The sequence below is a fragment of the Mesoplodon mirus genome (assembly GCF_964341445.2).
Source record: "Mesoplodon mirus genome assembly, chromosome: 5".
Lineage (NCBI taxonomy): Eukaryota > Metazoa > Chordata > Mammalia > Artiodactyla > Ziphiidae > Mesoplodon > Mesoplodon mirus.
In genome coordinates this window covers 159,779,619-159,803,850 of record NC_138980.1, presented here as the reverse complement: position 1 = coordinate 159,803,850, position 24,232 = coordinate 159,779,619, and the positions used below count along the sequence as shown (strand labels likewise).

Below are 24,232 nucleotides of genomic sequence, written 5' to 3'. Positions count from 1 at the left end.
TAAATTTTAAAACACCACCATGATTTTATCCTATGAGCATTTGAGAAACTTTTATATTTTAGCCCAGTTACATATTTAATGGGTTACACTCTGCTAGGCAGCAGAAGCATTACGAAACTTCTGAATAATTGAGGTCTATGGGAATGACATATAGGAACGTTATTAGGATTTTTCATTTTTTATTACAGTCAATTACACTGATATGCTAATAACTTTTGAGATCATGCATTTATCTGCTTAAGAGAGCAGGCAGGAAAAAACTATCTGTGTTCTAAGCCATAGAATATAGTAGCACAGAAATATTCACAACCAAAATTTCAATGATCTTGTTTACTCAGCAGATTAAGAGAAGGCTGGTGACAAGAGGTACAAATGGGTTAGCTATTATTCACCAAGCCTCTTAAATAACATTAATGGCTACAACATTTAAATTACCAGTGCTAGTAAATCTGTGTCTATCTTATAATTTATACCTGCTCAGGCAAAATACAACCATGTTATTTCAAGGCATAGTGCAGGGCTCTTAGGGTCCCACTCCCCAAGACTGCAATTGCAGTTTGCAAAAACCATGCATCAGTATTGGGTAATGTGCGAAGGTATCAGCTAACCATGTATATGTTCAAAGTTTGTAGAAACAATTAGCTTTTATTCATCAGAGTTTATCCATCACCTTACATTATGATTTGGCTAGCTTGAGATACAGTCCTCTTCCTGTCATGAAATCGGTTGCAAGGGATTTAGATGTCTGAATTTCACATTGTTTTCTTACTTTCTTTCCATTGTTCTTGCCTCAACCTTCATCTGATTTAGGCTGGCCCATACACTCATATATCACATCTCTGTCAGCCCATAAAGTCACAGAAGTGACAGAGGTGTTAGCTAAAGCTACAGTTTGGTTTCTTCTGAGACCTTCTCCTCGGCTACCTTCTGAGTGTGTCACCACATGGTCTTTCTATATGCAGGCCTCCTGAGTATCTTTTCCTCATCTTGTAAGAACACTAGTCATACTGGATTAGGCGCCACTCTTAAGAGTCTCATTTTAACTTAATCACCTCTTTAAATAGCTTATCTCCAAGTCTGGTTATATTCTGAGGTACTGGATTTGGGACTTCAAAATAAGAGTTTTGGAGACACAACTCAGCTCCTAACAATGGGCCTGTGGTGGAAAGTTAAATTCAATCAGAAAATGCTACAGGGAACGCTGCTCAATATTCTTTAATAACCTAAATGGGAAAAGAACTTAAAAAAGAATAGATACATGTATGTATATGAATAACTGAATCACTTTGCTGTATACCTGAAAATAACACATCATTGTTAATAAACTATGCTCCAATATAAAGTAAAAAATCAAAAAAAAAGAAAGAAAAAGAAAATGCCAATACATAAAAAAAGTCTTGGGGAAAGAGGATGTAAGGGATTGCAGTATTGATCACGGCTAGAGAAGAGACTTTCAGGGAGCCAGAAATGGCAAGAGACATTGTAAGGCAAGCAGGACCAGAGGACCAGATCATAAAATCCTCAAAGCCAAGTGGTTACCAAAATCCATGTTCTTCTCTTTCTCCTGAGCACACAGCCTGACTTCATTTTTCAGGCTCCTTTTCAGCTAGAAGTTACCGTGGAACTAATTTCCAGACAACAGATAATGAGTGTCATTTCTAGGCTTTTAGAAAGCAGCAGTGCCTTATTATGTTATTCATGATTTTTTTTTTTCTGTTGGCTTGAACCAGATTACAAAGAGCCAGAAGACAGGAAAAACGTGGGTCCCTGAATCAGTATAGAGCAGGGATCTATCTAAAAAGCTAGTAACATCCATGTGGCTGATTCATAAGGAAGAATTTTAACATAATCTGTCACCAAGCCACTGTATACTTAGGGGAATTTATTTGATTCTACAGCCTAATCTACCCTGTCTATATAATTGGATTTATATATTTCCTGAAAACACTTGAAGTGTTAGAAAATTGAAAGGGGGGTGATCTCATCAATTCTGATTTAGAAACTGTACTCTATACACAGTGAGAAGCACAGATTAAAGGGGCATACCTCTAGACAAATCTGGGTCTCAGTAATCATCATGAAATGATAATAGCCTGAACCAGTGCATGGGGATTTAAAAATGGCAGAAAGAATGACAAAATATTTTACTGTCAAATCTATTTTCTGGCAATGATTGATTTTTATTGTTGTCGTTGGCTAAAATATATAATACTCTTTTTTTCTTTAATCCCTATTGGAGTATAATTGCTTTACAATGTCATGTTAGTTTCTGCTGTACAACAAAGTGAATCAGCTATATGTACACATACATGCCCATATGCCCTCCCTCTTGCATCTCCCTTCCACCCTCCCTATCCCACCCCTCTGGGTGGTCACAAAGCACCGAGCTGATCTCCCTGTGCTATGTAGCAGCTTCCCACTAGCCATCCATTTTATACTTGGTAATCTATATATGTCAGTACTCCTTTCTCACTTCATCCCAGCTTCCCCTTCCCACCCTGTGTCCTCAAGTCTGTTCTCTACATCTGGCTCTTTATTCTGGCCCTGCCACTAGGTTCATAAGTACCATTTTATTAGATTCCATATATGTGTGTTAGCATATGGTATTTGTTTTTCTGACTTAACATCAGTCTGTATGACAGACTCTAGGTCTATCCACCTCATAACAAATAACTCAATTTCATACCTTTTTATGGCTGAGTAACATTCCATTGTATATATGTGTCACATCTTCTTTATCCATTCATCTGTTGATAGACATTTAGGTTGTTTCCATATCCTAGCTATTGTAAATAGTGCTGCGATGAATACTGTGGTACATGTATCTTTTTGAATTATGGTTTTCTCAGGGTATACGCCCAGTAGTGGGACTGCTGGGTCATATGGTAGTTTTATTTTTAGTTTTTCAAGGAACCTCCATACTGTTCTCCATAGTGGCTGTATCAATTTACATTCCCACCAACAGTGCAAGAGGGTTCCCTCTTCTCCACACCCTCTCCAGCATTTACTGTTTCTAGATTTTTTGATGATGGCCATTCTGACTGGTGTGAGATAATACCACATTGTGGTTTTGATTTGCATTTTTCTAATGATTAGTGATGTTGAGCATCTTTTCATGTGTTTGTTGGCCATCTGTATGTCTTCTTTGGAGAATTGTCTATTTAGGACTTCCATCCAATTTTGGATTGGGTTGTTTGTTTTTTTGATATTGAGCTGCATGAGCTGTTTGTATAGTTTGGAGATTAATCCTTTGTCAATAGCTTCATTTGCAAATATTTTCTCCCATTCTGAGGGTTGTCTTTCTGTCTGGTTAATGGTTTCCTTTGCTGTGCAAAAGCTTTTAGTTTCATTAGGTCCCATTTGTTTATTTTTGTTTTTATTTCCATTTCTCTAGGAGGTGGGTCAAAAAAGATCTTGCTGTGATTTATGTCATAGAGTGTTCTGCCTATGTTTTCCTCTAAGAGTTTTATACTGTCTGGCCTTACATTTAGGTCTTTAATCCATTTTGAGCTTATTTTTGTGTATGGTGTTAGGAAGAGTTCTAATTTCATTCTTTTATATATAGTTGTCCAGTTTTCCCAGCACCACTTATTGAAGAGGCTCTCTTTTCTCCATTGTATATTCCTTGTTGAAGATAAGGTGACCATATGTGCGTCGGTTTATCTCTGGGCTTTCTATTCTATTCCATTGATCTATATTTCTGTTTTTGTGCCAATACCATACTGTCTTGATTACGGTAGCTTTGTTGTATAGTCTGAAATCAGGGAGCCTGATTCCTCCAGCTCCATTTTTCTTTCTCAGGATTGCTTTGGCTATTCTTCAGGGTCTTTTGTGTTTCCATACAAATTGTGAAATTTTTTGTTCTAGTTCTGTGAAAAATGTCATTGGTAATTTGACAGGGATTGCATCGAATCTGTAGATTGCTTTTGGGAGTATAATCATTTTCACAATGTTGATTCTTCCAATCCAAGAACATGGTATATCTCACCATCTGTTTGTATCATCTCTGATTTCTTTCATCAGTGTCTTATAGTTTTCTGCATACAGGTCTTTTGCCTCCTTAGGTAGGTTTATTCCTAGGAATTTTATTCTTTCTGTTGCAGTGGTAAATGGGAGTGTTTCCTTAATTTCTCTTGCTGATTTTTCATTGCTAGTGTATAGGAATGCAAGAGATTTTTGCGTATTAATTTTGTATCCTGCTACTTTACCAGATTCATTGATTAGCTCTAGTAGTTTTCTGGTGGCATCTTTAGGATTTTCTATGTATAGTATAATGTCATCTGCAAAGAGTGACAGTTTTACTTCTTCTTTTCCAATTTGGATTCCTTTTATTTCTTTTTCTTCTCTGATTGCCGTAGCTAAAACTTCCAAACCTATGTTGAATAACAGTGGTGAGAGTGGGAACCCTTGTCTTCTTCCTGATCTTAGAGGAAATGGTTTCAGTTTTTCACCATTGAGGATGATGTTGGCTGTGGGTTTGTCATATATGGTTTTTACTATGTTTAGATAGGTTCCCTCTATGCCCACTTTCTGGAGAGTTTTTATCATAAATTGGTATTGAATTTGGTCAAAAGCTTTCTCTACATCTATTGAGATGATCATATATGGTTTTTCTCCTTCAGTTTGTTAATACGGTGTATCACATTGATTGATTTGCGTATATTGAAGAATCCTTGCATTCCTGGGATAAACCCCACTTGATCATGGTGTATGATCCTTTTAATGTGCTGTTGGGTTCTGTTTGCTAGTATTTTGTTGAGGATGTTTGCATCTATGTTCATCAGTGATACTGGCCTGTATTTTTCTTTTTTTAAGACATCTTTGTCTGGTTTTGGGATCAGGGTGATGGTGGCCTCGTAGAATGAGTTTGGGAGTGTTCCTCCCTCTGGCAGTGATTAATTTTTATTTTTATTTATTTATTTTTGGCTATGTTGGGTCTTCTTTACTGTGTGTGGGCTTTCTCTAGTTGCCGCAAGCGGGGGCCACTCTTCATCATGGTGTGTGGGCCTCTCACTGTCACGGCCTCTCTTGTTGTGGAGCACAAGCTCCAGATACGCAGGCTCAATAGTTGTGGCTCACAGGCCTACTTGTTCCGCTCCATGTGGGATCTTCCCAGACCAGGGCTCGAACCCGTGTCCCCTGCATTGGCAGGCAGATTCTCAACCACTGCGCCATCAGGGAAGCCCAAGTGATTGATTTTTATACAGTAGGAGAGATGGTAGCAGAAAGGAAAAGAAAGATTCCAGAGTGATATCCAGGAGTCTACTTTGACAGCTGGTTGAATTAGATCTTGTGAGGAGCTAAGATGTACACATAATGTGGTCAATTTCAAACAAATTTAAGTGTCCAGGCAACTTCTACGTGGAGATGTGAGTGAGCTTGATATACAAGCTTGTAACTCAAGAGAACAACATGAGTTGAAGATAAAGATCTGTGAAACCGAGAAATCTATTTGCATTTTTTCTTTCTACAGGTGAATACTATCAATCTGGATCCTTGACTGTTTCCTGGTCAAATCTCTCGCAGAATTCTCATGCAGAAGTTTGGCGTGAATATTTGATGTATTGAACTAGCCAACATTTTTATTATTTCTCTAAAATACTGGGAAGAGAAAATAAAATATATAGAATAAAAATATTATAACAAATATAGTAACGTGTAATTTATGAAAAAAAACCCTGTGAAATATTTTACTAAGAGTAAACAGTATCTTAATTATTTTGGGCTCTTTGCACTTCCATGTATTGATACATGTATGTCTGTGTGTGTGTGCTCTTCCATGCATTGCTACATATGTGTGTGTCTGTGTGTGTGTATGATTCAGATTGTCAAGAGAAATTCTTTGCAGATTTTTGTTTGATTTTATTTATTATGGATTTTATTCAATATGTATTGTACTGAACCTATTGGACAACTTCTTGAGAACTGATATCTTAATATAAAGTGTTCTAATCTAATCATATAACATATTATATGTCTCAATTTACTTAGGTCTTACTTAATATATTTTAATAAGGCTTGTAATATTTCCATACTGATCTTATACAGCTTTTGTTATGTATATTCATTTTATTAATGCTGCTGTGGCAAATTGTCTATGTGATTTTTAATAACATTTATTGTTGGAGTGTGGATGTTATTTTTAATGTTAATTTTGTATCCAGAATCCATGTTAAACTCTGCACATCTAATAATTTATATATAGTATTTTAGGGGTTTCTATAAAAACAAACATATTATCTGAAAGTAATAACACTTTTGAATAATTTTTCAATCTTTGTATCTCTTGCCTCATTTATCTCTGGGTAGCATTTCCAAAACAATATTAAATAAGATTGTGTATCCTTGCTTTGCTCTTTATCTTGAGTTACCATTCTTGTAATATTTCATGATTAAGTATAATATTTGCTCCATGTTTTTTTAGATATATTATGTATAGCAAAGACCACTAACTGCTGATGAAAATCTATCCTCTACTACTTTATGAGCAAAAAATTTGACCAAATTTCCTAGTCAACCTTGCAGTTCCATAAGCTGTGTGACAAGTTCCAGCAAATGAAGCTGATTAAAATTGATGTATATAATGTCAAGTCTGTCCGTTAAAACTTTTCAGGTAAAATATTTTTATTCTTTCACCCTCTATGACCCACCCTAAAGACACAAATTGTTATGCCCAAAGAAGGATCCTTCTGAAGCATGACCACCTACCTCAGTTTGTCTCAGGTAATAATGACTTAAACCTGGCATTCTAAAAGAATGATTCGTAGTTCCCCCAGTCACTGTCAAAGATATCCCATTTTGAATAACACATTATATGCTCATCCTACGTTAAAGGCACATGTTGAGAGATAAAGCAACTGCCCCCTAAGGTCACTAAGGGACAGCTGTTCAACAATGTGAATCCACCCTGAACTGTTAAGTGAGTGAAAAATAAACTTATACTATTTTTGAATGTGTTAAACAATTTAATTATTCTGATAAGACTATCAGGCAATGGAAATACCCTTTTATAATTAGATTAAATTTTTATCACAGATGGATTGAAATTTCATGAAAATATATATTCTGTGCCTATTAGGTGAACATTATGAATTATTTTTCTCTAACATGCTAGTGAATTACATTATTTAATTTTATAAGGTTAAATAAACCCTGAATTCCTGAAATGAATCCAATTTTATTTCCAGATTCATGATTCATACCACAAAGGTCTAACTTAAGAGTTTTACATTCATAACCATGAATGAAATTAGCATAAAATTTTCCGTTTGGTTATGTCTTCATCAGTCTTTGGGTCAAGGCTGTACTTATCATACAATAAGATATAGGTCCTGAAATAGTTTAAGCAAGCTTGAAACTAGGTGCTCCTTACAAAGTTGGTAGAATTCACTGGAAACAAAATCTGGGACTGTTAATTTGTTGTAAGATAATAGAATATTGATAAATATTTATATATATAAGTATTAATAAATTATTACAAGATTACTTTTTCTTTGGGGGCCAGTTTTAGTAAATTACTGGGAAATAAATGCAAGTTTCTCTACTGATACCAATTTTAGTAAATATAACTTTATATTTACATTTGCAGAACACCATTTGTTCCATTTTCTTTTGAAATCCCTTATTTTTTCACTTAGTCCTCACCAAATGTTTTTCTATTTTGGTAACTGTCAATGAAGACACTGTTAAGGCAATTTTGATATTCTCTATTACATTTTTCTCTTTTATTTCAATAATCTGTTTTTTGTTTATATGCTAACTTTCATATATCCTATTATATACATAAAAGATATACATTTTTATTTAAGTAGCATTTAGCTGTATACCACAAGTTTTTATAAATAGCATTTTCCTTATCTTTCATTTTAATCTTTTTATCTGTTTTTTTTCAATTTGCATTTTGGTTCATTGATTTTTTCTTTCAACTTTAAAAAAAAATTTATTGAAGTATAGTTGACTTTCAATCTTGTGTTAGTTTCTGGTGTATAGCAAAGTGACTCAGTTTTTTATATATATATTATATATATATATAATATATATATATATATTATATATATATATATGTACATATCTATACTTTTTCAGATTCTTTTCCCTTACAGTTTATTACAAAATATTGAATATAGTTCCCTGTGCTATACAGTAGGTCCTTGCTGGTTATCTAATTTATATATAGTACTGTGTATATGTTAATTCCAAACTCCTAATTTATCCCCCCCTCTTTCCCCTTTGGTAACCATAAGTTTGTTTTCTATGTCTGTGTGTCTATTTCTGTTTTGTATTCATGAGTATTTGTATCATTTTTTATAGATTCCACATTTAAGCGATATCATATGATATTTGTCTTTGGCTTACTTCACTTAGTATGATAATCTCTAGGTCCATCCATGTTGCTGCAAATGGCATTATTTCATTCTTTTTTATGGCTGAGTACTATTCCATTGTGTATATGTACCACATCTTCTTTATCCATTCCTCTGTTAATGGACATTTAGGTTGCTTCCATGTCCTCACTGTTGTAAATAGTGTTATAATGAACATTGGGATGCAAGTATTTTTTAGAATTATGGTTTTCTCCAGATATATGCCCAGGAGTGGGATTACTGGATCATATGGTAGCTCTATTTTTAGTTTTTTAAGGAACCTCCAAACAGTTCTCCATAGTGGCTGAATCAATTTACATTCCCACTAACAGTGTAGGAGGGTTCCCTATTCTCCACACCCTCTCCAGTGTTATTATTTGTAGACTTTTTGATGATGGCCATTCTGACTGGTGTGAGGTGATCCCTCATTGTAGTTTTGATTTGCATTTCTCTAATAATTAGCGATGTTGAGCATCTTTTCATGTGCCTTTTGGCTATCTGTATGTCTTTGGAGAAATGTTTATTTAGGTCTTCTACCCATTTTTTTGATTGTGTTGTTTACACCATAAGCTCATTTCTTTGAGCCTTGTTTGAGGACAAATTTGAGGCCAGTGTTGAAGGCAGTTTACTCTGAAGAGAATTGCTCCTGCTTCTGACATTTTATATGGATGCCATACCACCTCCAACAAATTGTACACCTGAGATTGCCTGATATCCAGACAGTGTGAATTTGGTATGCAAACCTGCTGTGATGTTGACCTGTGGTTATGAAATCTAAAGAAAAAAAAATATTCTATTCCTGAAAGCCAAGGTTTATACAAGCAGTTCTCCTTGAAGTCATGAACTGTGTGTACTTTCAAAATGAGGCTGGGCAGTTACAGCTAACTGTTACAGTAAAGATGAACTATTCTTGGATTCCAGTTTAATGGGGCAAAGGGTCTCTTATGAGCTTCCACACATTTGAGTAGGCTGTGGGCTTTATCCACAGTGGCCTAAAAGTTAATAAGGTTTATCAAATGTTTTCAAGGCAAAAGAAAGCTTCAATTCTCTGCTGACATCTCTAGATCCTCTTTTCAATTAGTTTTTAGCTTCTGAATATTCTATACCTCTTTTCCAACTGGTTGATTAAGTTAAACATATTTTAACCACCATTCTTTAGTTGTTTTTAGTATGAGGATGGGTACTTTCCCTAATTGAGACAAACGAAAGTCTACAGGTATTTTTAACGGCAATATATATATATATATATATATATATATATATATATATATATATACACCCTGAGTGGAAGATGTTTGACCACAAAATTATCAGAGTATTTTATGATAGTAAATTTAGTCAAGGTAATGAAAATTATAAATACATAGTTAATATATAAAATATTTTATTTACCAAAGATTAGGAAATTATTTCGGTCTGAAATATTGTTTACTTTTACCAAAAAAAAAGCATACACGTGCTTGGCAGGCACTAGCCAACAAACACCAACATCTTGAATTTGACTTTCCACTTTCCCTAATGCTATGGCTTGATGATTACACAGACTCTGTTTTGAGCCATATACAACAATTGTTTAAAAACGTTTTACACCAGATAAATGAAATTATCAGTCTCCAAACCTCAAATACTGAGGTTTTCTCCCCCCACTTCTCCTCAGCTAACTGTACCAATAATGGATGGGTGAAATTACTTTCTACTCAAAATAAGATAAATTTCACTCAAAATAATTAAAATTTAAGACCAAAAATATCTCCCATAGTAAAATGTACAAAGGTACAATTATTCCAGAGTTGGTTGTTTTAATCTTTGCACTTGATTTCATGATCCTGCCCTTAGTTTTTCTCAAGTGAGCTCTCCTCATGTTTCTAAGATGACTTTGCCATTTCCTGATGTTACATTCAAATATGACAAAGTTTGCAGGAGGAAGAGATTCACTTTTCTGAGAATGAGGAAAATTTCCCTAGAATTTACCAAAGGACTTGCTCTCTGCATCACTGCCAGACTGATGTTGTTGTGCATATGCCTTATTACCATATTACCACAATGAGTTTAAACTAATTAGGATTTATACCTGAGCGTCAAATAAGGCATTGCACTGAGGAGTGAAAACATTTTAAAAATCACATTAACGTTAATAAGTATGATGGAGAGAAGGGATTATTAGTAGTATCCAAATTTTGAAGCTCCCTGTGAAGACTGTCTTCTGTAATCCTTTACAATACTAAAAACTGTGAAAGTTCAAAAACAGCTATAGTGGAAACCTATACCTAGAATCATCTATGGGCCTATCATTGTCATGTGTCAACAGATTATTGGTTGCCAGGGGGGAAGTGTGCATAACAGGTGAAGGGGGCTAAAAAAGATACAAAAATGTTAATTACATATATGTGTGTATACACACACACACACGATTTTATGTAATCGTCAGGGAAATCACGTGAAATGTCCTTTGGAACTGCCCCAATTTTGCATAGTGTGAAATAAGTTTTAGAAAGACTAAGCAACATTCCCAGAAGCATATAACTAATAAATGGAAATCTGAGTCTGTTAGTCCTCAGAAACAGAGTCTCTATCTATGGGTACAGCTTCCCATATATGTTTAAGCATAAACATGTGAATATAGAAATGAGCAGTAATATACAACATGTTTATTTTAATGTATTTCAATGTAACACTTATTCATTGCAACAAATATCAAAATTTTTCTAATGGCTGGAACTATTTAATTTGTATCTCTACATGTGAAAATACCAAATATCAGTGTATGATGTTTTTAATTAAAACAAGAATGAGGGTTATACTAGCTATGCATAAATTCTGGAGGTTTTGTACTTTATCATGATTCTAATGCTACATAGACTACAGGTGAGGTGCTATCCTTCAGCTGATCTTTTGAAAGAAAGCTTTACTAGAATAGAAAAATTATGAACGACTGTCAGTATACTCATTTGTCCAGCCTAATTTTTTCCTTGTAGTAAAGATATTTGATAAAAGATCTAAGAAAGGAATGCCTGAAGGAGGGGAAAGGAGATGGAGTACTGATCCTAAGCAATTTAATGTGTGTTTCTGGAGGAGGGTCCTGTCTTCTCTTTGGCTTCATCAATGGTCAGATTTTCCCATTTCAGGTTATAAAATAATTATGATCTTTCATCAAAAAAAATGCCTGACTCATTTTACTTCATCTTGAAATAACTGAGGACTTCCTGGAATTTTTTCTTTTCTTTTGCTGGTTAAACATTAGCCCACCTACTGGTAGCACCCTAAAGAGGATAGCATCTCTTAATGTTCACCTGATAAAATTATTGATGTTACATATTAAGGGGGTGAAAACTAAAGACTTCATAAATTACCACAGAATAGAACAAAATAAACACAAGATGTTTTCTTCTGAGTCCCAACCCATGCTTTCCAACCATTAAATTTCTTCTACTTTAGTTTAATTTGGTTTCAATAGCATTCAAAGGGAAAACTCCCCTTGTTTTCTTGGGTGTGATTTATAAGAAACATTAAGTTTAAAATTAGGTTTTTTGTTGGAATTTCTCTGACAGTCAAGTCCCCTTAGGAAATTACTACCCTCACTTGAAACTGCATGTTCTGTGGCAGATGAATTATGGCTCAAAGGACAACATCCATTAAGAAGACGTTGAGAAGGATCGGGGAAATCGAGGAGGTGAGAAGAACAAAATTCTGATTTAATTTGTTCAGCCAATTTCTGAAAGGACTGAGTTCTCCCATTTACACCAGGAAATACATTCAGAAGAAATAAATAAAGAACATCATCCTTTAACAGCCACAGGCATACTTCATTTCCCTCAGGAGGAAGTGAGCAGGCCACCCTAGAGAACTTAATTCAGCAGCTTTCACGCTGTTTTCAATGGTAGATTTTAGAAGCTAGTTCAAGATAAAGTATGAATAAAGCTAAAGAATGACACAAATGCAATCATCAAGAAGAACTGTCCCTGTATCATTTATACCTAAGAAACTAATTTTTACAGCAGCAGAGTTGTTAGGCTTTGTTTTGTCTTGTTGAGAAACAGATAAGTGAACAGTGCTTTAAATGCTTTCAGATACTATTGATTAAAGGAGCATTTAACCATAATTACTCCTTTTTAAAGACTTCACAAAAAAAACTAATTCTAATGATAATTTATACAAAATTTCATCATAGAATAATGAGTGAAATAAGATCAAAACCATATGGTTTAAATTACAGAAATTTATTTTCTCACAGTTCTTGAAGGTTAGGAGTCAAAGATCAAGTTTTTGGCCAATTTGGTTTCTGGTGAGAGCTCTGTTCCTGAGTTACAGACAGGGATGGGGTAGGGTGAGGTTTGGGGAAAGAGCTCTCTGCTGTCTTTTCTCACTTGTCTACCTATGTTCATAGCAGCATTATTCACAATGGCCAAAAGGTGGAAGCAACCTAAATGTCCATCAGTAGATGAATGGATAAATAAACTACAATCGAATATTATTCAGCCTTAAAAAGGAAGGAAATTCTGACACATGCTACAACATGGATGGATCTTGAAGACATTAATGCTAAATGAAATAAGCCACAGAAGTACGAATACTGTATGACTCTACTTATATGAATTACCTAGAGTAGTCAAATTTATAGAAACAGAAAGTAGAATTGGGGGAGAGTAGAATGGGGAGCTGTTTGATGGGTACAGAGTTTCAATTTGGGAATATAAAAATTTCTGGAAAAATGGATGGTGGTGATAGTTGCACAACAAAGTGAATGTACTAACGCCACTGAAATGTACACTTAAAAATGGTTAAAATGGTAAATTTTATGTTATGTATATTTTACTGTATTCAAACATTTTTTGAAGTGTGCTTGCTAAAAGAATTGAAACAATACAGAGATACATGAAGTTTATCTCACTATTTATATGTAAATCTTTAATTCATCTGGCTTTATTTTGGTGTTAAAAATGAAGTAGATCCAGCCTTAAAAAAAAAAAAAGATAAAAACTATATGGAGAGGTACTACTACTGAGCCAGTACATACATGCTTTGAGGTTCTTGTTTGCTTATTCTTATCCACGTAGTTGTTGTACATGTGGATGTGTACACATACAGTTAACCCTAGGTTTCTTGGGATTAGTGATAACTCACTGATAGATATGAAAAATTTGAGACTGACTGGTTTAGGGCTAGAATTTGTATAACATGGAGAAGAATAACCAGTTGCTAGTTAACTGTAATCAGGTTTTCAATAGTTAAAGTAACTATTTTTATCTGAAGAAATGTCCAATCACTTTTTCTTCACACATACTGCAATCTAACCAGGAAAGAGGATCATAAAACTTTGAAGAATTGCTTTTCCTCTAATCACACTAAGATCTCTCCTTCAAAGGTCTATTTGAGATATATTTAGTTTTTGCACCTCACTGCACAGCCATATCTCACCTCACCCACAGCTTTTCCTTGAGAAGAAAACTTGACCAAAGAAAATAAATCTTCACCCATATGAAGCTAGGATTTGAGACAATACTTAGGGAAAAAAATTAAATTATTTTCTTTGAGTCTCCTGTTTAATAAAGAGAGAGATAGAGAACCCCCTCATTCTGTCTAATTTGTGTCATCAGAGTTAATTTCAATTTTCTTTTCAGACATAATGGATACAGTGGGCAAAGTTTTCAAGACCCCTTTACTTTGCTTGAGTACTGAGATAAGTTTGAGGGTGGGAATCCTACTCTCAAAAATATGAAGCCAGAATCCAAAGCCAGAATGACCTTCATTTTACTATCTCAAATGGAAGGCAGAAATGTAAGTTCAAGAACTGTTGACTTAAAAATACTCTAAGCTTTGCCATTGACCCATATCTAAATTGTTTAGATTGTTCTGTTTCCCCGGTGATTTGCCTTTAGACCCATTATAAGAAAACTGTCTATGAAAAATAAATAAATACAGTATTACCTCAGTTATATGTAAAACATAAAAACACTGAACACACAGAAACAAAGAGTAGAATGGCGGTTGCTCAGGGCTGAGGGATCGGGGAAATAGAGAGACACAGGTCAAAGGGTACAACCTTTCACTTATAAGATAAATAAGGTCCAGGGATCTAAGGTACAGCCTGATGACCATAGTTAGCAGCATGATATTGCCTACTTGAAAGCTGCTATGAGAGTAGAGCTGTAATGGCCTCACCAAGACAAAAACAATGACAAAATGGTACTCATGTGAGGTGAAGGATATATTAACTAACCTTAACATGGTAGATATTTTGCAATATACATGTATATCAAATCATCACACTGTATACCTTGCATAACATTATATGTCAATTATATCTGAAAAAAGCTGGGAAAAAAATGAAAGAAAACTGTCTGGGTGCTTGTCTTTGGGACCAGCAATAGTGGAGATTCAGTTTAGTTTGTAGAGAGAAGCTAGATCCCCAAGTGAATATGTCAGTGATGGAGGACTCTGAGATGTGAGTAAAGCAGCCTTCATAAAAGGTCCTGAATTAGGGAATGAGAAGAAAATTTATGCAGATAATTTAAACTTGAGAAGGGACACTGGGACTCAGCAGTTACAAGAGAGACTTGACAAGGATAAAGGTAAAAGGTAAAGTGATAAAAGTTTAGAGTGTATATTTGATACCAAGGCATCAGAATGAACTTATTCTACACCAGCTTTCACCTGTGTATGTTTGATTTTTAGGACAGGGAAATAGGTTCTAAGCTGTTAAAATCGGCCAAACACTAGAAATTAATTTTTATTTTGAAATATCAAAAAAAATCTAAGAAGTTTTGAAATTCTAAAGTTCAGGAGCAGCCTCTGCTGTATTTTTGGACAGTGCCTGATCACCAAGATTCCATCGTTAGCCCTTTACTCGTCTTCCTCCTCAGAACTGCTGGGGAAATCCTTTAAGATCTTCAGTGTTTAAATCACTTCAACTACTACCTGTAGGCTGATGAAATGCAACTTTGTTGCCAAGTTTTCCCTTTCTGTACAATTTCCCTTTCCGCAACTCCAATCTCCTCAAATTCAACACATCTAAAGCTAAACCAGTTTTCTTAAATGCTCACTGATCACTGCTTTCAGCCACTATACAATACCACCTGAGATGCACAACTATAAACACAATCAGAGGTCATCTCCTAACTATATATTATGAGGGTAAATTTATTCTCTCTCCAGAAATTAACACTATTTCAAGCTTATAATAGGAGTCCATTAAATGGTGAAGTATTAAATGTGTGAAAGAGGAGAAATTGAGGAAGGTGGTCCCATACAATGCCTAAGCAGTGATGGGAATAAAGTGAAGTCACGATTAAGAGAAATAAGAGGCTCTTATTTCTCTTACTGAGAAAGAGGCTCTGAAGGAGTTCAGGGAGACAGAACACATGCACACACAAAAGAACAACCATGTGAAGACACCCCGAGAAGGTGCCATCTATAAGCCCAGGAGACAGACCTGGACCAGACCCTTCCTGTACAGTCCTCAGTGGAAACCAACCAACTTTGATCTTGGACTTTTAGCCACCAGAATGGTGAGAAAATAAATTTCTGTTGTTTAAGCCAGGGGTCCCCAACCCCTGGGCCATGGACCCGTAGTGGTCCACGGCCTGTTAGGAACCGGGCGACACAGCAGCAGGTGAGGGGCCGGCAAGCAAGCGAAGCTTCATCTGCCGCTCCCCATGTCTCCCCATCCGTGGAAAAACTACCTCGCATTACCACCTGAACCATACCCTCCCCTGCCCCACCCATGGAAAACTGTCTTCCACGAAACCTGTCCCTGGTGCCAAAAACGGTTGGGGACCGCTGGTTTAAGCCATACAATCTGCAGCATTTTGTTAGATTAGCCTTAGCAGACTAATGCAGGTTTTATCAGGTAATATTAGTATATGCAGATATTAGGATGTGGCATTTAGTATGTCTAGGGGAGAAAATTATGTCTATAAAATTTTAAAAGTTGGATCTTCTCCTTGAAGAGTAGAATAGAGTTCAGTTTTAAGCCTGTATGCATAATCTTAAAGAGGAAAAGCTATCTGAGGAGAGGTGTCTGTTTTCCATCAAGATTTAAATGCAATTATAATAAAATCATGTTTGTTTGCACTAGAGTTAGATGTTTAAACAAGTCAATATATTTTTGGAAACACAGGAAGGAAAGATGCTTTGTTTACTTTTATTTCCACATTAATTTTAGTGCTGACAAAGAGTGAGAGAGGAATAGCCTCAGAGACCACTAAAACCATTTCATTCACAATGTGGGTGCTTTACAAGTAAGTTCTCTGCAGACTGCTCCTGTCAAGGGTGCTGCTCAGGGCTTAGCAGATGGCCACTGGAGTTTGCAAGCATCTGCTCATACTCTCTCCTCCTGTCAGTACAGAACCCACTAAAGATAAAGGCTTTCATATAATAATGTTATCTGCCCACCAAGACCATGTTATATCTGGCAAGGACCAGGAAATTGGGTAGTTTTGATGAATGTGATTAAAATAGAGTCAACATATGAAAACATTTTCACTGAATAATAGAGGCTGTATTCTACAAGAGAGAGTAGCAAATGTAAGCTCATGAACTGACTGATGTTTGAACTTAACTAAAGTAACTCGTAAGTTAAAACACATTTGCATTTACAAAATGAGTTCCGATTTTAAAAAATTCCAAACATGAAAAAACTTAACTTTCTAGTATATGATTTTTCATATGAAAAACAATCAGACTGAAAATATTAAGCATCTGCTTGGCTCATGAAAAGCAGTTAGTTGTTAGGGTTGGCAATAGTAGAAATAGTATTTCTGCCCCTTAGGGCTTCAAAAGTTTTAAAACAAGAGACAGCAAAAAGTAAGAGTAACATAAGAAAAGCATTTATAAATTACACCTGAGTGGTCTATCCAGTCAGGTGTAAAGATGGTGAGCTAAAAAGTCTCATGGAGAAGAAAACAGGTGAATTCTGAGGGACTGGTTGTGACAGGGATGTAGGAAATAGTAGGCATCATTCATTGTGAAAGTATTGTTAAAAGAAGAATGCAGTCAGAATTCCAGGGGTGAGTTCAGACACACTGAAGAGATTAGTCTAGTGGCTTTCAATCATTTTTAAGACATCTAATGGAATATAGTTTATTACATCTCACCTTGTCTTAATTTCAACTTTACAGATAAGTTGCTTCATGCTCTTCTCACACTCACCAGTTGTGGACAGTTTTCCTTTTTTACTTTAAAATTCTCTCTTTCTCCCTGTCTCTGAATGTATGGGGTCCTCTCCTGACATATCTCCATGATTCTTAGAGCACTTCTTTAATGTCTGGCACTACAGGATGGCCCAAGCATGCATCTCACTTTTTCTGGCTCAGCCCTATTATTGGCTACACTTCTTGTTCCCTTTATATGGACAACAGTTCTTAGAAAACAAAACTGGGCACCAGGTATATTCATACCTTCTACGCCTTAACAGTGAACAGAAGTCAAAAATATGCATATCTCTGTATCTATCTACTGAACTGAAGAGCTCTTATTGGTGTCTCTAATTTTATCCAACACATCAGTACATCTTCTAGATAGTTTTTTTCTTTTTAATATTTTTAACTTCCTTCCAAAAAGGCAGAAATCTGGTCCTCATTACACATTTGCTCAAACTTAGCAAACAGAAGATATTTCAATATTGGTAACTTATACCACTAAACAACAAATAAAAAGGAAACCTACTAACTAGAGCTCAGTATCTGTTTACCTTTCTTTTTTATTTCTTTGAAATAAAATTTAATTAGAGTGAAATAAGCAAAGCTTAAATGTATAATTTGATGAGTTTTGACAAATGCATATACTGCGAAGACAGAACATTTCCATCGCCTCAGAAAGTTAACATGTGGCTGTTTTTCATCAATACCTTCACCGTCCACAGCAGTAAACAATGTTATAATTGTTTTTTTCCATCATGGATTGGTTTGGCCTGTTTTAGAATATATTACAAATGGAATCATACAGCATATAATTTTTTGAATTGGGTTCATTTGCCAACATTTTTTGTGAGAAGCATCTATTTTTATATGTATTAGTAGTTTGTTTATTTGTATTGATGAGTAGTATTTTGTTATATGACTTTACCACAAAATATTCATGCATTTTCCTATGAACAGACGGCAAGGCCAATTCACGTTTTTGACTCTTGTATAAAGCATCTCTGGACATTCTTGCAGCAGACTATTTGTAGACACGGAATTTCATTGATCTTGGGTAAAAATCTATGGTAGAATTTCAGAGACAGATATATACCTTCATAATAAGCAACCAAACTTTCTTTTTTTAAAAGAGGTTGCATTATTTACATGATCATCAGCATGTGAGAGAACTAGTTGTTCTGAATCCTGACCAACATTTGGTGTTAAAAGGCTTTTAAATTTTAGCCATTCTAGTGAATATCTATAAATTTGACTTCAATTAAATTTTTCCTTATGAATAATGTTGAACTTTTTTCTCATGTTTATTGCACACTTGTACATCTTTCTTTGTGAGGTATCCAAGTTTTTTACCCATTGTTTTAGATTGTCTTTTTATTGTTGAGTCTTAAGAGTACTTTACATATTTTTTATACAGGGCTTTTGTCAACTATAAATTTTGCTTGTGTATTTTATTGTTTCCTATTTGGATAAAGTCTGATTTTAATGAAGTCAAATTTATCATGTTTTCTCTTTCTTATTATTCCCTTCTATGTTCTAAGAAAGCTTTGTCCACCTCAGGGTGCATAAAGAATGAACTACTGTTTTTTCCAAATTTTTAGGGTTTTAACTGTTGCATTTTAGTTTTGCTCCATCTCAAATGAATGTTTTTATATGCTATTAGGTGGGATTAAGGTTTATATATTCCCTATGTGTATCCAGTTGATGCAGGATTATTTGCTTAAAGAATTTACCTCCCCACTGAAATGCTTTGGCACCTTCGTCAAAAATTAAAATAATTTTGTATGGAAACACAAAAGACTGCAAATAGCAAAAGCAATCCTTAGAAAGAAAAACGGAGCTGGAGGAGTCAGGCTCCCTGACTTCAGACTATACTACAAAGCTACAGTAATCAAGACAGTATGGTAGTGGCACAAAAACAGAAATATAGATCAATGGAACAGGATAGAAAGCCCAGAGATAAACCCACGCACATATGGTCACCTTATCTTTGATAAAGGAGGCAAGAATATATAATGGAGAAAAGACAGCCTCTTCAATAAGTGGTGCTGGGAAAACTGGATGGCTACATATAAAAGAATGAAATTAGAACACTCCCTAACACCATACACAAAAATAGAGCCAAAATGGATTAAAGACCTAAATGTAAGGCCAGACAGCATAAAACTCTTAGAGGAAAACATAAGCAGAACACTCTATGATATAAATCATGGCAAGATCCTTTTTGACCCACCTCCTAGAAAAATGGAAATAAAAACAAAAATAAACAAATGGGACCTCATGAAACTTAAAAGCTTTTGCACAGCAAAGGAAACCATAAACAAGATGGAAAGACAACCCTCAAAATGGGAGAAAATATTTGTAAATGAAGCAACTGACAAAGGATTAATCTCCAAAATATACAAGAAGCTCATGCAGCTCAAAATCATAAAACAAACAACCCAAAAATGCACAGAAGACCTAAATAGCCACTTCTCCAAAGAAGATATACAGATGGCCAACAAACGCATGAAAGGATGCTCAACATCACTAATCATTAGAGAAATGCAAATCAAAACTACAGTGAGGTATCACCTCACACCAGTCAGAATGGCCATCATCAAAAAATCTACAAACAATAAATGCTGGAGAGGGTGTGGAGAAAAGGGAATCCTTTTGCACTGTTGGTGGGAATGTAAATTGATACAGCCATTATGGAGAACAGTATAGAGGTTCCTTAAAAAACTAAAAATAGAACTACCATATGACCCAGCAATCCCACTACTGGGCATATACCCTGAGAAAACCATAATTCAAAAAGAGTCATGTACCGCAATGTTCATTGCAGCTCTATTTACAATAGCCAGGACATGGAAGCAACCTAAGTGTCCACCGACAGATGAATGGATAAAGAAGATGTGGCACATATATAGAATGGAATATTACCCAGCCATAAAAAGAAACAAAATTGAGTTATTTGTAGTGAGGTGGATGGACCTAGAGTCTGTTATACATAGTGAAGTAAGTCAGAAAGAGAAAAACAAATACCATATGCTAACACAGATATACAGAATCTTAAAAAAAAAAAGGTTCTGATGAGCCTAGTGGCAGGACAGGAATAAAGATGCAGATGTAGAGAATGGACTTGAGGACACAGGGAGGGGGAAAGGTAAGCTGGGATGAAGTGAGAGAGTAGCATTGACATATATACACTACCAAATGTAAAATAGATAGCTAGCGGGAAGCAGCAGCATTGCACAGGGAGATCAGCTCGGTGCTTTGTGAACACCTAGAGGGGTCAGATAGGGAGGGTGGGAGGGAGACGCAAGAGGGAGCAGATATGGGGATATATGTATACGTATAGCTGATTCACTTTGTTATACAGCAGAAACTGACAAAACATTGTAAAGGAATTATACTCCAATAAAGATGTTAAAAAATAATAAAATGGAAAAAAAATTTAATTAAATTAATTTATAAGTGTTTGTCTATTCCTGGATTCTTTATTCTCTATTGATTTATTCTGTTCTCAGGCAATAACACACTATCTTCATTATGTAGTTATGTTATAATTTAACTTTCTCAACTTTTGTACATCTGAATGTGTCTTCCTTATGCTTTCATTTTCTAAGAATGCGTCCTGGCCTTTCTCTTGGTTTCCCTGCTCACCCCCCTTTTAATTAGACTGTTCTTCACATCATTATTCCTCTATGTACAATATGTCTTTTTTCTGTAGTGATCTCAATATTTTTCCCTTAGTCTCTGGTGTGCTGTACTTTATGCGGTTTTCTTTTACTTATCCTCCTGGCAGTTCACTGATCTTCTTTGATCTATAAAATTTATTCTTTTCACCAAATTCTAAGAATTATTGGTGTTAATTTTTCCATTGTGTTTCTGACCCTTTCTTTCAGTCCTCTCATTCTACATTTGAAAGATGCATATGTTAGACTGATATTATCACAAAGGTCATGGATGTAGGTTATTTTTCTCTCTCCCTCTCTCTCTCTCTTTTTTTCACTTTTCAAGAACAAGGATTATTCTTGCAGCTCGTAACTGGATTGTCATAATCTAGTGAATCATGATGAGGTTTTCATTTCTACTATTTTCATTTTTAAAACAGGTTTTATAGTAAATGTTTTTGGTTTCTCTAAAAATAAAAAGCATCACAACGAAGAAAGAAAAAATGTCCTTTCCCTAGGGTCTGGGCTGTATTCTAGGTGTCTTCAGGGTCCCAGGCTCAGGCTGGAACCCGGGTCTCTTCACCCGAGTGTGAGGAGGGGGCTAAATTTTGTCCACAGGCCTCAGGACGGTCTTGCCTAGGCTGGGGGCCGAGGCTACAGAGCTTGCAACTGCCAACTGCTAACCCCTGCCTTTTAAGGGATCAGTGGATTGTTGCTGAAAAAGTATGTAGTCCATAATCCAGTCAGACTTCTAGGCGGAAACTTCTAGGCGGCACTTACTATTTTAACACCTCAAGTAGGAAGCAGAGGACTAAGGACAATGATAAATCCAAAGAGAGGACCCTTGAAGATGATGAAGAGGAGAGAAGGCTCACGGCTAGGAAGGACCAGTGTACTGGGAGCATCTACTCACCTTGTTTGTCATCGCTGTCCTCATGAGCTGGCTGATCTCGCCCAGCACTAGCAGGGGTACCATTTCCTGGACCAACTTTGTCCACGAGATGCTGGCCAGGAACCAAATACAGAAAGAAGGTCCAGGTGGTGCCCCCCAGTGATGTGGTGGAAGTCTATCTGCACCCCGGAGCCGTGGTGTTTGGGTGGCCTCGGCTGGCCTTGATGCACGGAATGCAGGTTTCAAATACTGATATATTTGAGAGAAGCTTCCAGCAGCTGAAGATGAGCTGAATATCGAAGGCAACGTCAGGATCCCAGTTTCCTATAGGCTTAGGGGCTTCTTTGGAAATGCCCTCTCTGCCTTGGGGATGACAGCAGTGGGCTCAGCCACCCTGTGGTATGTTTTGCGTCTGGCTAGAAAGACTGGAAGTGAAGGAGGAATCAGTGCTTTCAATCAGATTAAAATGGCTCCTCACGCGATTGCGGACGCCACAAAGATGGGAAAAGGAGTCAGCCCTTGTTGCCGGGCCGGCTGTGGTGGGAAGGCACTGCAAGCCAAGGCGATGGCGCCGGCGGCACTGGTGCTGTTCTTGCGAGGAGCCGCCCGGAGTCTGTGGAAAGAGGCCTCCACCCAGGGCCCCGCACCGTGCACACCGACGAAATTCACACGGTGGGCAAGAAGCACTCCACCAGCACGTCCTGCTTCTCCAGCACCGAGGACGAGCAGATGCCCAACTACCTTCTGGTGGAAATGTATGAACTGGGCACTCCCGACCACATCGTCGTCCAGACGTCCACCGAGCTCACACGTTGCACAACGCTCTGCTGGGGCCCAGCTCCGGCGTGTAGAGTGGTGCGGCCCCTCCCGCGTCTTTGAGGAGCCTGCGTGGAAGCCGTGCGCATTCCCAGTCCGCCGCAGCCGCCGCCGAGAGCGTCTTTGCCACGACTGCACGAAGAGCAAGCTCCTCTCCAAGGAGGAGCGGAAGGTTGTTGCGTTTCTGAGTCAGGCAGTGCTTTTGTCTGCAGGTTGCTGGAGCACATGGAGGTGGTGAGGAAGATCTCCATCACACCAGGGACAAACGCTCCACTAGGCTTTGCTCAGACGCTCCCCAAGAGACCAGCACCTCTTCACCATGAGCCGCTTTTGGAGCCGATGTGCATGGCCCTGGGCGGCTGTCCCCCTCGGGAGACCACTTTTTTTAACAAGGTCACTTCTGGCGCAGGAGACCCGCAGCTACTACTGTAGAGCTTGCAGGGGGTAGGGCGGGAGAACCAGCCATGGGGGTCCAGACTTGCTGGGGCTTCCTTGCCCCTCAGCGGGTCATTATTACCACCTAAAAGCCTCCAGGACTCACTTCCCTCCAGAGAACAGAGGTGATAAATGTGAGGGGCACTTGGGCCTTTCTTCTAGTCAGGGTCTAAGGGTGTCTTTCTGCAAGCCATCATCCTAATGTGTTCTGGGTCCCAGGAATTGGGGGGGAAGTAGGTTCTTAGTACTTAGGAGTTGATCTTGTCGTTGGCCTTAGTGTAAAGACATAATTTTATGGTCATGAATTTAGATATAAATGTAATGTGTTAAAATAAGACAAGACACCCATATGCAAGTAGCCGTAGACAATTGGAAATACACACTTTGCATTCGTTCATGAGCAGAGAAAGTAGAGGTGAAGACTGAGAAATAAAACGTGAAGAACTCAGACGTTTAATGAGTAAGAAGAAAACAGAACTGGCTTCCAGGAAGTCAAGGAAAATGTGGGCTTGGAAACAACTATTTGTCTTGTGATTTGTGAATCCCTGATAGTTTTGATAGTTGAAAGTAAGGAATTTGGAAGATGGGGGAGTTAAGGAAAGAATAAAGAGCATGGAAATGTAGTGATTGTGAGATATTAATCCTTAGATACTAGTCACTTAAAAGGAGGGCTGTAGTTTAAACATAAAATGACAGCATCAGGGTTAAGTCGTTATCTCTGTGTTAGTTGAGTATTTACCTGTTTGATGAAATTAAAAGTTAAAAAGGAGGATCAGAAATGAAGCATACAGGGCTCAGTTTGGGCTATAACTGAAAACTTAAGTACAGAAGTTAGTTTTTGGAAGTAGTGCAAATGCTTTTGGGCCTGAGGCTAGAGGGTAGGAAAAAGGAGCTATGAAACTAGAGAATGAAGACAGACATCACTTTAGATAA

The 24,232-nt window shown here is 36.8% G+C and overlaps 1 pseudogene across 1 annotated transcript in view; it reads right to left on the bottom strand.

Annotated features, from left to right (window-relative positions):
• LOC309805414 (large ribosomal subunit protein eL8-like) overlaps nt 1–22,132 on the bottom strand; it is an 84,945-nt pseudogene extending 62,813 nt beyond the window's left edge. Inside the window, exon 1 of the transcript in view lies at nt 22,070–22,132. The product of the transcript in view is annotated as a large ribosomal subunit protein eL8-like (transcript). The remainder of the gene's footprint in view (nt 1–22,069) is intronic.
• Between the last annotated feature and the right edge of the window lie 2,100 nt (nt 22,133–24,232).